The following is a 9,368-nucleotide window of genomic DNA, read 5'->3' on the forward strand; positions in this document are numbered from 1 at the left end:
AACCATAGCTTTGACTAGATGGACCTTTGTTGGCAGAGTAATGTCTCTGCTTTTTAATATGCTGTCTAGGTTGGACATAGCTTTTCTTCCAAGGAACAAGCGTCTTTTAATTTTATGGCTGCAGTCACCATCTGCAGGGATTTTGGAGCCCAAGAAAATAAAGTCTCTCACTGTTTCCATTGTTTCCCCATCTATTTGCCATGAAGTGATGGGACCAGATACCATGATCTTAGTTTTCTAATGTTGAATTTTAAGCCTACTTTTTCACTTTCCTCTTTCACTTAAATGAAGAGGCTCTTTAGTTCTTCTTCGCTTTCTGCCATAAGCGTGGTGTCATCTGCGTATCTGACATTATTGATATTTCTCCCAGCAGTCTTGATTCCAACTTGTGCTTCATCCAGCCCAGCATTTCACATGATGTATTCTGCATATAAGTTAAATAAATTGGGTGACAATATATAGCCCTGACATACTCCTTTCCCTATTTGGAACCAGTCTGTTAGAACCATGTCCAGTTCTAACTGTTGCTTCTTGGCCTGTATACAAATTTCTCAAGAGGCAGGTAAGGTAGTCTGGTATTCCCATCTCTTTTAAGAGTTTTCCACAGTCTGTTGTGATCCACACAGTCAAAGGCTTTGGCATAGTCAATAAAGCAGTAGTAGATATTTTTCTGGAACTCTCTTGCTTTTTCAATGATCCAGTGGATGTTGGCAATTTGATTTCTGGTTCCTCTGCCTTTTCTAAATCCAGCTTGAACATCTGGAAGCTCACCGTTCATGTACTATTAAAGGCTGGCTTGGAGAATTTTGAGCATTACTTTGCAAGCGTGTGAGATGAGTGCAATTGTGGGGTAGTTTGAACATTCTTTGGCATTGTCTTTCTTTGGGATTGGAATGAAAACTGACCTTTTCCAGTCCTATGACCACTGCTGAGATTTCCAAATTTGCTGGCATGTTGAGTGCAGCACTTTCTCAACATCATCTTTTAGGATTTGAAATAGATCAACTGGAATTCCATCACCCCCACCAGCTTTGTTCATAGTGATGCTTCCTAAGGCCCACTTGACTTCACATTCCAGGATGTCTAGGTGAGTGAGCACATCATCGTGGTTATTTAGGTAATGAAGATCTTTTTTGCATAGTTCTTCGGTGTATTCTTGCCACCTCTTCTTAATACTTTCTGCTTCTGTTAGGTCCATACCATTTCTGTCCTTTATTGTGCCCATCTTTGCAAGATCTTTGCCATCTTCACAGTAATGATTAATTATAGGAATTAATTAGCTGTTAATGTGAGCTCTATGAGGGCAGGGTCCTTCTTACCTTGTTCACGATTCTTTTCCAGCATCTAACGTAATGCTTTGCATGTAGTATATGTGCAAAAACATGTCTGCTGAGATAATGAATAAATAAAAGAAAAAATACAAAGTTCACAGAGTAGAGCTGGGTAAGGCCACTTTCAGCTCCAGGATTTTCCATTTCAGTGATTCCTATTTTAGGGACAGAAACATAGACTTGTCATTATTCATCATTTCCTTTGCTTTCACCCTTTCTGCAGTCAGACCCCCAATTCTGTTAACTGTTACTGAAAAATGTATCTTGGATGGCTTCTTCTTCAATATCCTGTCATCTCCTGTAAGAGCTTCCTGTTTCTCCTCTCACCTCTCCAGCCTCCTGTAAGAACTATTCTCTATATGTCTAAAGCAGTGGTTCTTGAATCCAGCTGGAAGAATCTTCATCCTCCAGGGATCCTACTGAAAATATACCCCCAGAGGTCTGATCAGTGGGTCTGGAATGAGGTTTGGGAACGTGTACTTTTTGCAAAGCTCGCAGGTGAGTCTGACGTGCTTGCTGTTTTCGTGCACAGGCTTATCAGGACCCTTGACCTTGCTCAAACACCTCCCTTGATTACTTGCTCCAGCACTGCCTTTCACACTTTTCAACCAAGTGAAATTCTAGGGTTTGGTCTGTTACCCAGAGTGGCTTCTGAAAGCTTGAAGTGTCTCATTTTATCTAAAGCCAAACAAATTTCTAATATCATCCATAACATACCTGAACAAACACACTCCCCTACCAAAAAAATCTTTGTGCAGTGGACTTGCAGAGACATACCGTGTTTTTCTCAAGGTTTTTTCCCTAACCCCACCCTGCCTTCCACCATGGACTCCCAGGGTATGTGTACTCTAGCCTGAGAGGACAAACCTACAATAAATGTACCAAGCACACAGTGCCAGCAGAGAAATGGATCTGGACATAGAAGCAGAAATACCATGTCCTAGTGAATGGCTCAGCCACTCACTTCTGCAACATAGGTACATACATTTTTATAAGGCTTTAAACTTCTAGAAACCTTTTCACATTTGCCAATTGTGTCCATTCCCACGTAGTGTCGGGGTTGTTCATCAGAGTGCTTCCTTTAGAGCTGGGGCAACTCTGGCAGTCATACAGTTTCTCTCACTCAGCAGTCATCCACAGCGCGGTCACTCTGGGCCAGAAGGAACCTGTGTAATAGCAGGGATATTCAAACAGAGAACTAACCACTAAAATCCTTTCTCTAGGACCCTTTCAGCCTTGAGATTCTCTTCAATAACTTAACTCTGGTAAAGCCTTGGGAATTGGTCAGCTGAGACATTCTCCCAGTTAGACAGATGCAAAAACTGAGGTTAAAAAGATGCCTCTGCTTTCCCCTCTCCCTGAAAGAGAACGCTCAGCATCACCTCCGTGAAAATGATCTGCCACATCCTCCCTGGACCTTCCCTCTGACTTTAGGTTACCACCACCCTCCTCAGTTTCAGTTCTTAGAATACTGTATTGTACTAACTTAAATGCCTCCTCTGTGTATATATGAAGCCTGTGCTGTGAGACTGTCTCTACATCTTATTTCCAGGGTCTAGCATGTAACAGATGTTTAATAATAATTGCCAACTGAGCACTCACCATGAGTCAGGCAGTTTACATATGTACATTGAGCCATTTAATCCTCTCAACAATCATGAAGCTGATGCAGTTTGACTTTCATGTGTATAAAATATGCCATTAATTTTACTGAGGGAGAAATTCCATCCAAAAATGTTGCCAGCAGTTGTGAGGGGAGAGTATTTGTACAATGTGTAGTTTCTATTTTTTAAAATCACAGCTAGGGCATGTATATGAATTAGAAAGATGTCAATACAACTTTGTGTTAAAAATTTTGTAGTTTATGGCAAAATCTGGTTGGTAGACTGATAAGTACAGTTCCTGTGAAAGCATGTTTGTGGCCCATGTCAGTGTGTGAATGCACAATAATTTGAAGTTTTTGATATATTTGTGATATTTATCTTCTCTGAGCCCTGCAGTCTCATCACCACACCTCCCAACAGAATTCGATGGGAATGTTCATCATGACTTTGCCATTGGTTGCATTTTAAGTTTATTTACTATAATTTATTTTCAGTACCTACTTTAAAATGTGTCATACATGTATTATTTTTTAATATCCCAATTTTACAGATGAAAAGACGTAAGGCCTAGACAGGTCAATTTATATACCCAGCCCTGCCCACCTCCAAACCTAAGTTTTTTACCATGCTCGCCACTGCTTGTCCAGTGGAGAGAGGCATTCCCAGGTCTATTACGTGAAGGACTTGCCAGATAAGCCACAAAGACTTAATAGGTGAAGATTTCAAGGTGGGAAGAAGGGGAGGGAAAGGGAATCTAAACAGTTCCAGGAGGGACAGCTTCCATCAGTGAATGGTACAGCCAGGCAGCTGGTGTGAGACTTTATTTCTTACCTTTCACACTCCTCCCACTATGGCCCTTGTAGTTCTGGTGTTTAGAATTCAAGAAACATTCATCCTCCTGGAACTGGCAAAGATCCTGCCCCAGGAGGGCCCAGGCAGGGTTTTGTCCTCCACCTAAAATTCCATTCGGGGAATCCCAGCCACACCCCAAGTGGGGGTGGAGGTGCAGAGCTTGCCTGCCCTGATTCTTCTCCCTGCACAGCTGTCAGGCTGCAGAGGGGGCAGAATGTGGCACCACATTGCAGTCATTCCAGCTCTGGGGAATTTACTGACAGAACGTCCCACAGGAGGCAAGCTCAGGGGCTTTTTATAGCCCTCTAAGAACCGAGGGGAAAACTCATCTCCTGAGAGGGGATAAGTGGGGCACGTGTCTTTTCTGGGCACCATTCCCTCAATCATGCAATCTCAGATGCCCACAGTCCAAATCAGGGTAAGGGTTATGGCTAAGTGAGCAGTGTGGAGTGCTGAAAGCATGTTCGCTGACCAAGGTACAGGGATCCTGACTTGAATCTCCTCCTTGGGCTTCAGTTTCTTCACCTGTCGGGTCGAGGTGTTTCTTACAGCATGGGCAGCAGTACACCTTGGCTGTTAGACCAAATCCAGACCCCCACATCGTTTTGTAAATAAAGTTGTACTGGCCCACAGCCACATCCATTCGTTTTGTTTTGTCTAAGGCTGCTTTTTTGCCAAAAGAGCAGAGTTGAGTAGTTGCAACAGAGGCCCACATGTGGCCTGAAAAGCCTAAAATATGTACTATCTGGTCTTTTACACAAAAAGTTTGCCAACCCCTGAATTAATCTGTCGAGTTTGGGAGTGTCTGCCTAGAGTACTGTGGTGAGAAAGATTCTGAGGGTGTGTCCAGGCCGAGGAATGAAGCCCTGTCCTCAGATCATTCAAGAGTACGTACTCAAGACTAATATTTGGAAAGGCCCCAGAATGCCATTTACCAGTGTTTTTCAAACTGCATTTAGCCTCAGAATCCTTCTGCAAATAAAATCTTAAACAAAGAGTTGCTTTGGGGGAAGTAGGAATGAAAATACTGAGTACAGTCCACTCCATCTTCCTACTCCCAAGGCAGCCCCCAAAGAAGCCTCCCAGACCCCAGAGCTCCATCTGCAGAACATTTGAAAACCGCCTGTCTAATCTTATGCCTCTCACTTTACAGCCGGGGAAACGGAGGCTCAAGGGGTGGTGTCGTGCCTCAGATCACATGAGGGACTCCCAGTCAGCTTTCCCCAGAACCACTGACTTGGTCAAGAGATGTCAGTGGAGCACAGAGTTCTGCTGGGGAGAAAGCCTGTCCACTGGCCTTGGGGGCCTCAGGGCTGCCACTGGTACATGACTGGCTTTACATGCCCTTGCTGACCCAGCAACCCCAGAGGTTCAGGGCTAGGACACCGCTGACACCTGCCTATGCTTCATGGTGATCTACTCAAGGCTTAGAAAACTTTTTTCTGAGACCACCAGAATCAAAAGAAAAAAATCAAAATTGAATTGGACCATATTCTTAAAAATATTTCATTGATACCAAACATACTTTTGAAAGAACATTGTAAATTTGCTACATCAATTTGTTCATTTTTTCTGTTTTCTTTTTTCAAAAAACTATTATTTAATAGATAAAATATCTTTAAATCAGTGAAATCTTAGAATGGAGAAATTATGATAATTTATACTAAGTCTTTCTTTTGAAGATGGAATCAGATTTATTCATTTGTAGAATAAATATTTATTCTTCCTGCCCATTCTTGTTGAAGAGTTTGCAAAGGGTAGATCCAGCCGACATGAAACCAAGTGGGATTTTTTTTTTTTAAAGCTTTACTTGAAGCAAAAAGAAAACTGATCTAGGGGTGTGCTGGGAAGCCAGAGGGACCGATCGCATTTCCTCACCTCCAGCCAGCAACCAGCTCTAAGGGGTAACAGGGGGAAGCATAGGGTTCCTACACCCCAAACCTCCTAGTGAGGCAGAAAAACTAAGACTGTCACCAATGCCTGTGACATGAAGTCATATCTGGTTAGTGTCCATCAAAGAGAATACATAAAGGCTCAGAAGACTCAAGGGACACTTTTTAGCCAGGAACCTCAGAAACACTGGGGGATTAGCATTCTAAGTAGAGACAATGGCGAGTTGGAAGGGGAGAGGCACAGAAGCCGTGCTCAGAGCACAGGTTGGTCAGTGTGCCTACAGCCCAGAGAAGCAGGCAGAGGTAAATGGGGCCTCAAGAAGGGCTTTATCCTCCAGGTCCACAACTGTGGCTGTGACTGGTAACTAATAATAGAGGCAGCATACTGTGGGAGCCGAGTGCACTGGCTGCGGTGTCAGGTTGCCAGGGTTTGAATCCCCTCTGCTCCTTCTATTTAATACCGGGTCTCAGTTTCTTCAGCTAAAAATGGAGATAACAATCTCCTGTCTGACTATGGGGGACAATTGGATTTCTGCAAGAAAAGCAGTCAGCATGCAGGAAGCACACAATTAAAAAAAAAAAAGCCAATGTTTAAACAACACTTCTATAAATGATCTCCTTTCTTTAAATGATCACCTTTCTTTAAAAATCAGGATGGATTCCTCTCACTTCTTGCCTGCCCATCCTGGAAAGGGATGGAATTACAGAGGGAATAAACCACAGGGAGTATAGGGAGCATAGGAAGCTCTTTCATCATCTGAGTCACAAAGGAAACTGGTGTCTAGGCCCTGGGGAGCTCTGAAGCCGTGTGAGCAGGAGGGGGTTATGCTGTGTGTTGCCACTTGGGGAAAATTAAAGCTCACATTAGAGTAGAAAGGGAGAGATTAGAGAAAGGAGACCAGTTAGGAACTGCAGCAAATACTGCATGTGAGCAGCAAACTTCGTAAGACTACCTCACCTTCCTATTTAAGAACAGAAAAACAGAAAACTTCACACTCCGTCCACTTTCAAAGAGAGCATGTAGAATTGTTGATCTCATGGGAGAGCAGAGGAGACATCTGTCCAGGGTTCTTCAAGACTCAAGACAGTCATTCCCGGGACCTTTAAGGATCATTTTCTCAATCTCACCCCCAGCTCTGGAGGCAGGAAATCACTCTGGGCATCTCCCAAAGCCTCCCAGGGGTGGCTCGGCTCCCTGTGGGCTGCACTCACAGGGGCCTGGCCCAGAACATGATCCAAGGTTAGCACTGGAAGGCTTTTGCAAGCAAGGGGAAGGAAGGAAGGAAGAGAGGGAAGAGGATGGACTTACCACCTGGGCAGCAGGCAGGGTGGCCATTCTGAGCAGAACCTTTAGCCTCCCACCTAGAATATCTAGACTAAACTCTGGGAGATACCTGAATCACCTGTGATTACTAACATCAACAACATTAATAGTAACAACCAACCTTTGTAGGAGGTCTCATATGTGCTTGGCACAGAGCTTAACACTTTTTCTACGTTATCTCCCTTTCTGCTCACCACAACCTTCCGACATGAGTGGTCTTATTACCTCTGCCTCACAGATGAGAAAACTGATGTCACCTGCCCGGGGTCGCTGGGCTAGGAAGGACAAACCCCAGGTGTGATTCTGTGTGCTTCTCACCATAGTCACCGGTGTCACAATTACCCACTATACTAACTCACCCCCACCTTCCTGCCAAGAGACAGTCCACCAAGACTCAGCCCCTCTTGGAAGGGATAGCTGGCTCTCTTCTTAGTTCAAATTTCTGGAAAGTTCCTACATATAGTGGACCTAATAATATGGTCTGGGAGCTGCCACCGCTGGTCTGGACTGTCCTCCAGAGCCCAAGGGAACAAGTCTGCCTCCTCTTGCCTCTTCCCCCATCGCTGTAAGCCTTTCTGCTCTTGGAGAAGGCTGTCACAGGCAGAATTAGCAGCCCTCTGCCTAACCTGTGGTTGTTCCTCTGAATTCTGGGCTGTTAGTTAATCTCTCTGCAGTGCATGTGCTTTGTGCCCATTACGGTACTGGGCACCAGGGAGCAGCAGCAGATATTAAATCAGGCAGCATCTCTACTCTCACAGTTCACACTTTAATGGAGGTCATTGAACGAACTGTCTGCCCTGGAGGCTCTTAACAGGTAACCTCACTTGTCCAGAAGAGCAGGACAGGCCTCCTGGAGGAAGTGGCCTCTAAACTAATTCTCAAAGAATAAATGGGCACCATCTAGGGAATAGGGGAGAGTTTAAATAATGACATTAGTCAGTTTGGTATGTGTCAGGAACTGTTCTAAGCAGTTCATACAACACCTCACTGGACCCTCATGACAGCCCTGTAAGATGTAATTATTATTATTATCCCCATTATTCAGATGTGGAGACTCAGAAAAGTGAAGTAACCTGCCCGGGGTCATATAGTATAGTAGCTGGAGAACAAGACATGCAAAGGAAACACCACGAGCAAACAGTAGTGGGGTGGGGGCTCAGATATTGAAAATAGGTAATAAATAGTAAAAAAAAAAAAAAGTTTTTAAACTCTACTGAACAGAACAAAGATAAATACACTGTTCCCATTAGTGCAGCCTGAGGCCTCTGTTGATAATTTTATAATTCTTTAATCACACGAAGGTTTCTATGGGCTGATTGTCAACCTAACCCTTGCTTTTCTGAATAGGGATGCTCATGTCTTGAATCCTACACACATTCTGTTGTTTGATTGAGGAAAAGGTGGAGCAGATGACACACATGTGATCATTAATGTGATCATTAATCACAACATACCAATTTATAAAAACTTCTGTTTACAGACTGTTTACTATCACTTTCCACAGATACTGTCAGGTTTGAGTCTCACAACAGGCCTGAGAGATAGAGCAGTTACTATCACTCCACTTTAATGCTGAGGACATAGAGGCAACTTGCCCGAGCCCACACAGCCAGTAAGCATGGAGCTTGAGCCCTAGGTTTTTGGCTCCAACTCCTGTGTTTTCCCCTCTACACCAAAACACAGCGAACAGTGAAGGCCAGAAAGATGTGAACCTGGCACCTATGACCTCCAGCAAGCTCTTCAGCCTCTCTAGGCCTTAGTTTCTTGTCAGTAAAACTGAGATAAGAAGAGCTCCTACTATATGCAGTTGCTGCAAAGATGAAATAAACATAATAGGCACAGAGTGTTAGCCATGGAGAATATCCTCACAATGGAGTATCATACAGCACAATAAATGAACACAATGACAGGCAACGATATGGATAAATCTTAGCAGTATCACAGTAAGAAAAAAGTCACAAAAAGTTACCATAACATTATGCCCTTTTAATAAAGTTTCAGTTCAGTTCAGTCTCTCAGTCCTGTCCGACTCTTTGTGACCCCATGAATCGCAGCACGCCAGGCCTCCCTGTCCATCACCAACTCCTGGAGTTTACCCAAACCCATGTCCATTGAGTCAGTGATGCCATCCAATCATTTATCCTCTGTCATCCCCTTCTTCTCCTGCCCTCAATCCTTCCCAGCATCAGGGTCTTTTCAAATGAGCCACCTCTTCACATCAGGCGGCCAAAGTACTGGAGTTTCAGCTTCAACATCAGTCCTTCCAATGAACACCCAGGACTGATCTCCTTTAGGATGGACTGGTTGGATCTCCTTGCAGTCCAAGGCACTCTCAAGAGTCTTCTCCAACACCACAGTTCAAAAG

At 44.0% G+C, this 9,368-nt stretch overlaps 1 protein-coding gene and 1 long non-coding RNA gene across 9 annotated transcripts in view; one reads left to right on the forward strand and one right to left on the reverse strand.

The window, feature by feature from the left end:
• Positions 1–9,368, reverse strand: part of LOC104996294 — a 116,194-nt gene that overhangs the window by 45,003 nt on the left and 61,823 nt on the right. For 6 of the 7 annotated variants that reach the window (XR_826168.1, XR_826167.1, XR_826164.1 and 3 more), the window contains one exon: positions 2,347–2,497. The exons of the other annotated variant lie outside the window; for it this stretch is intronic. This is a non-coding gene — a long non-coding RNA (uncharacterized LOC104996294). The remainder of the gene's footprint in view (positions 1–2,346; positions 2,498–9,368) is intronic. 7 annotated transcript variants of the gene reach the window in all.
• The window catches only part of AFAP1L1 (actin filament associated protein 1-like 1), a 77,311-nt gene that overhangs the window by 8,534 nt on the left and 59,409 nt on the right, over positions 1–9,368 (forward strand). The window lies entirely within an intron of this gene.

Source organism: Bison bison, unplaced genomic scaffold (genome assembly GCF_000754665.1).
Source record: "Bison bison bison isolate TAMUID 2011002044 unplaced genomic scaffold, Bison_UMD1.0 scf7180017864291, whole genome shotgun sequence".
NCBI lineage: Eukaryota > Metazoa > Chordata > Mammalia > Artiodactyla > Bovidae > Bison > Bison bison.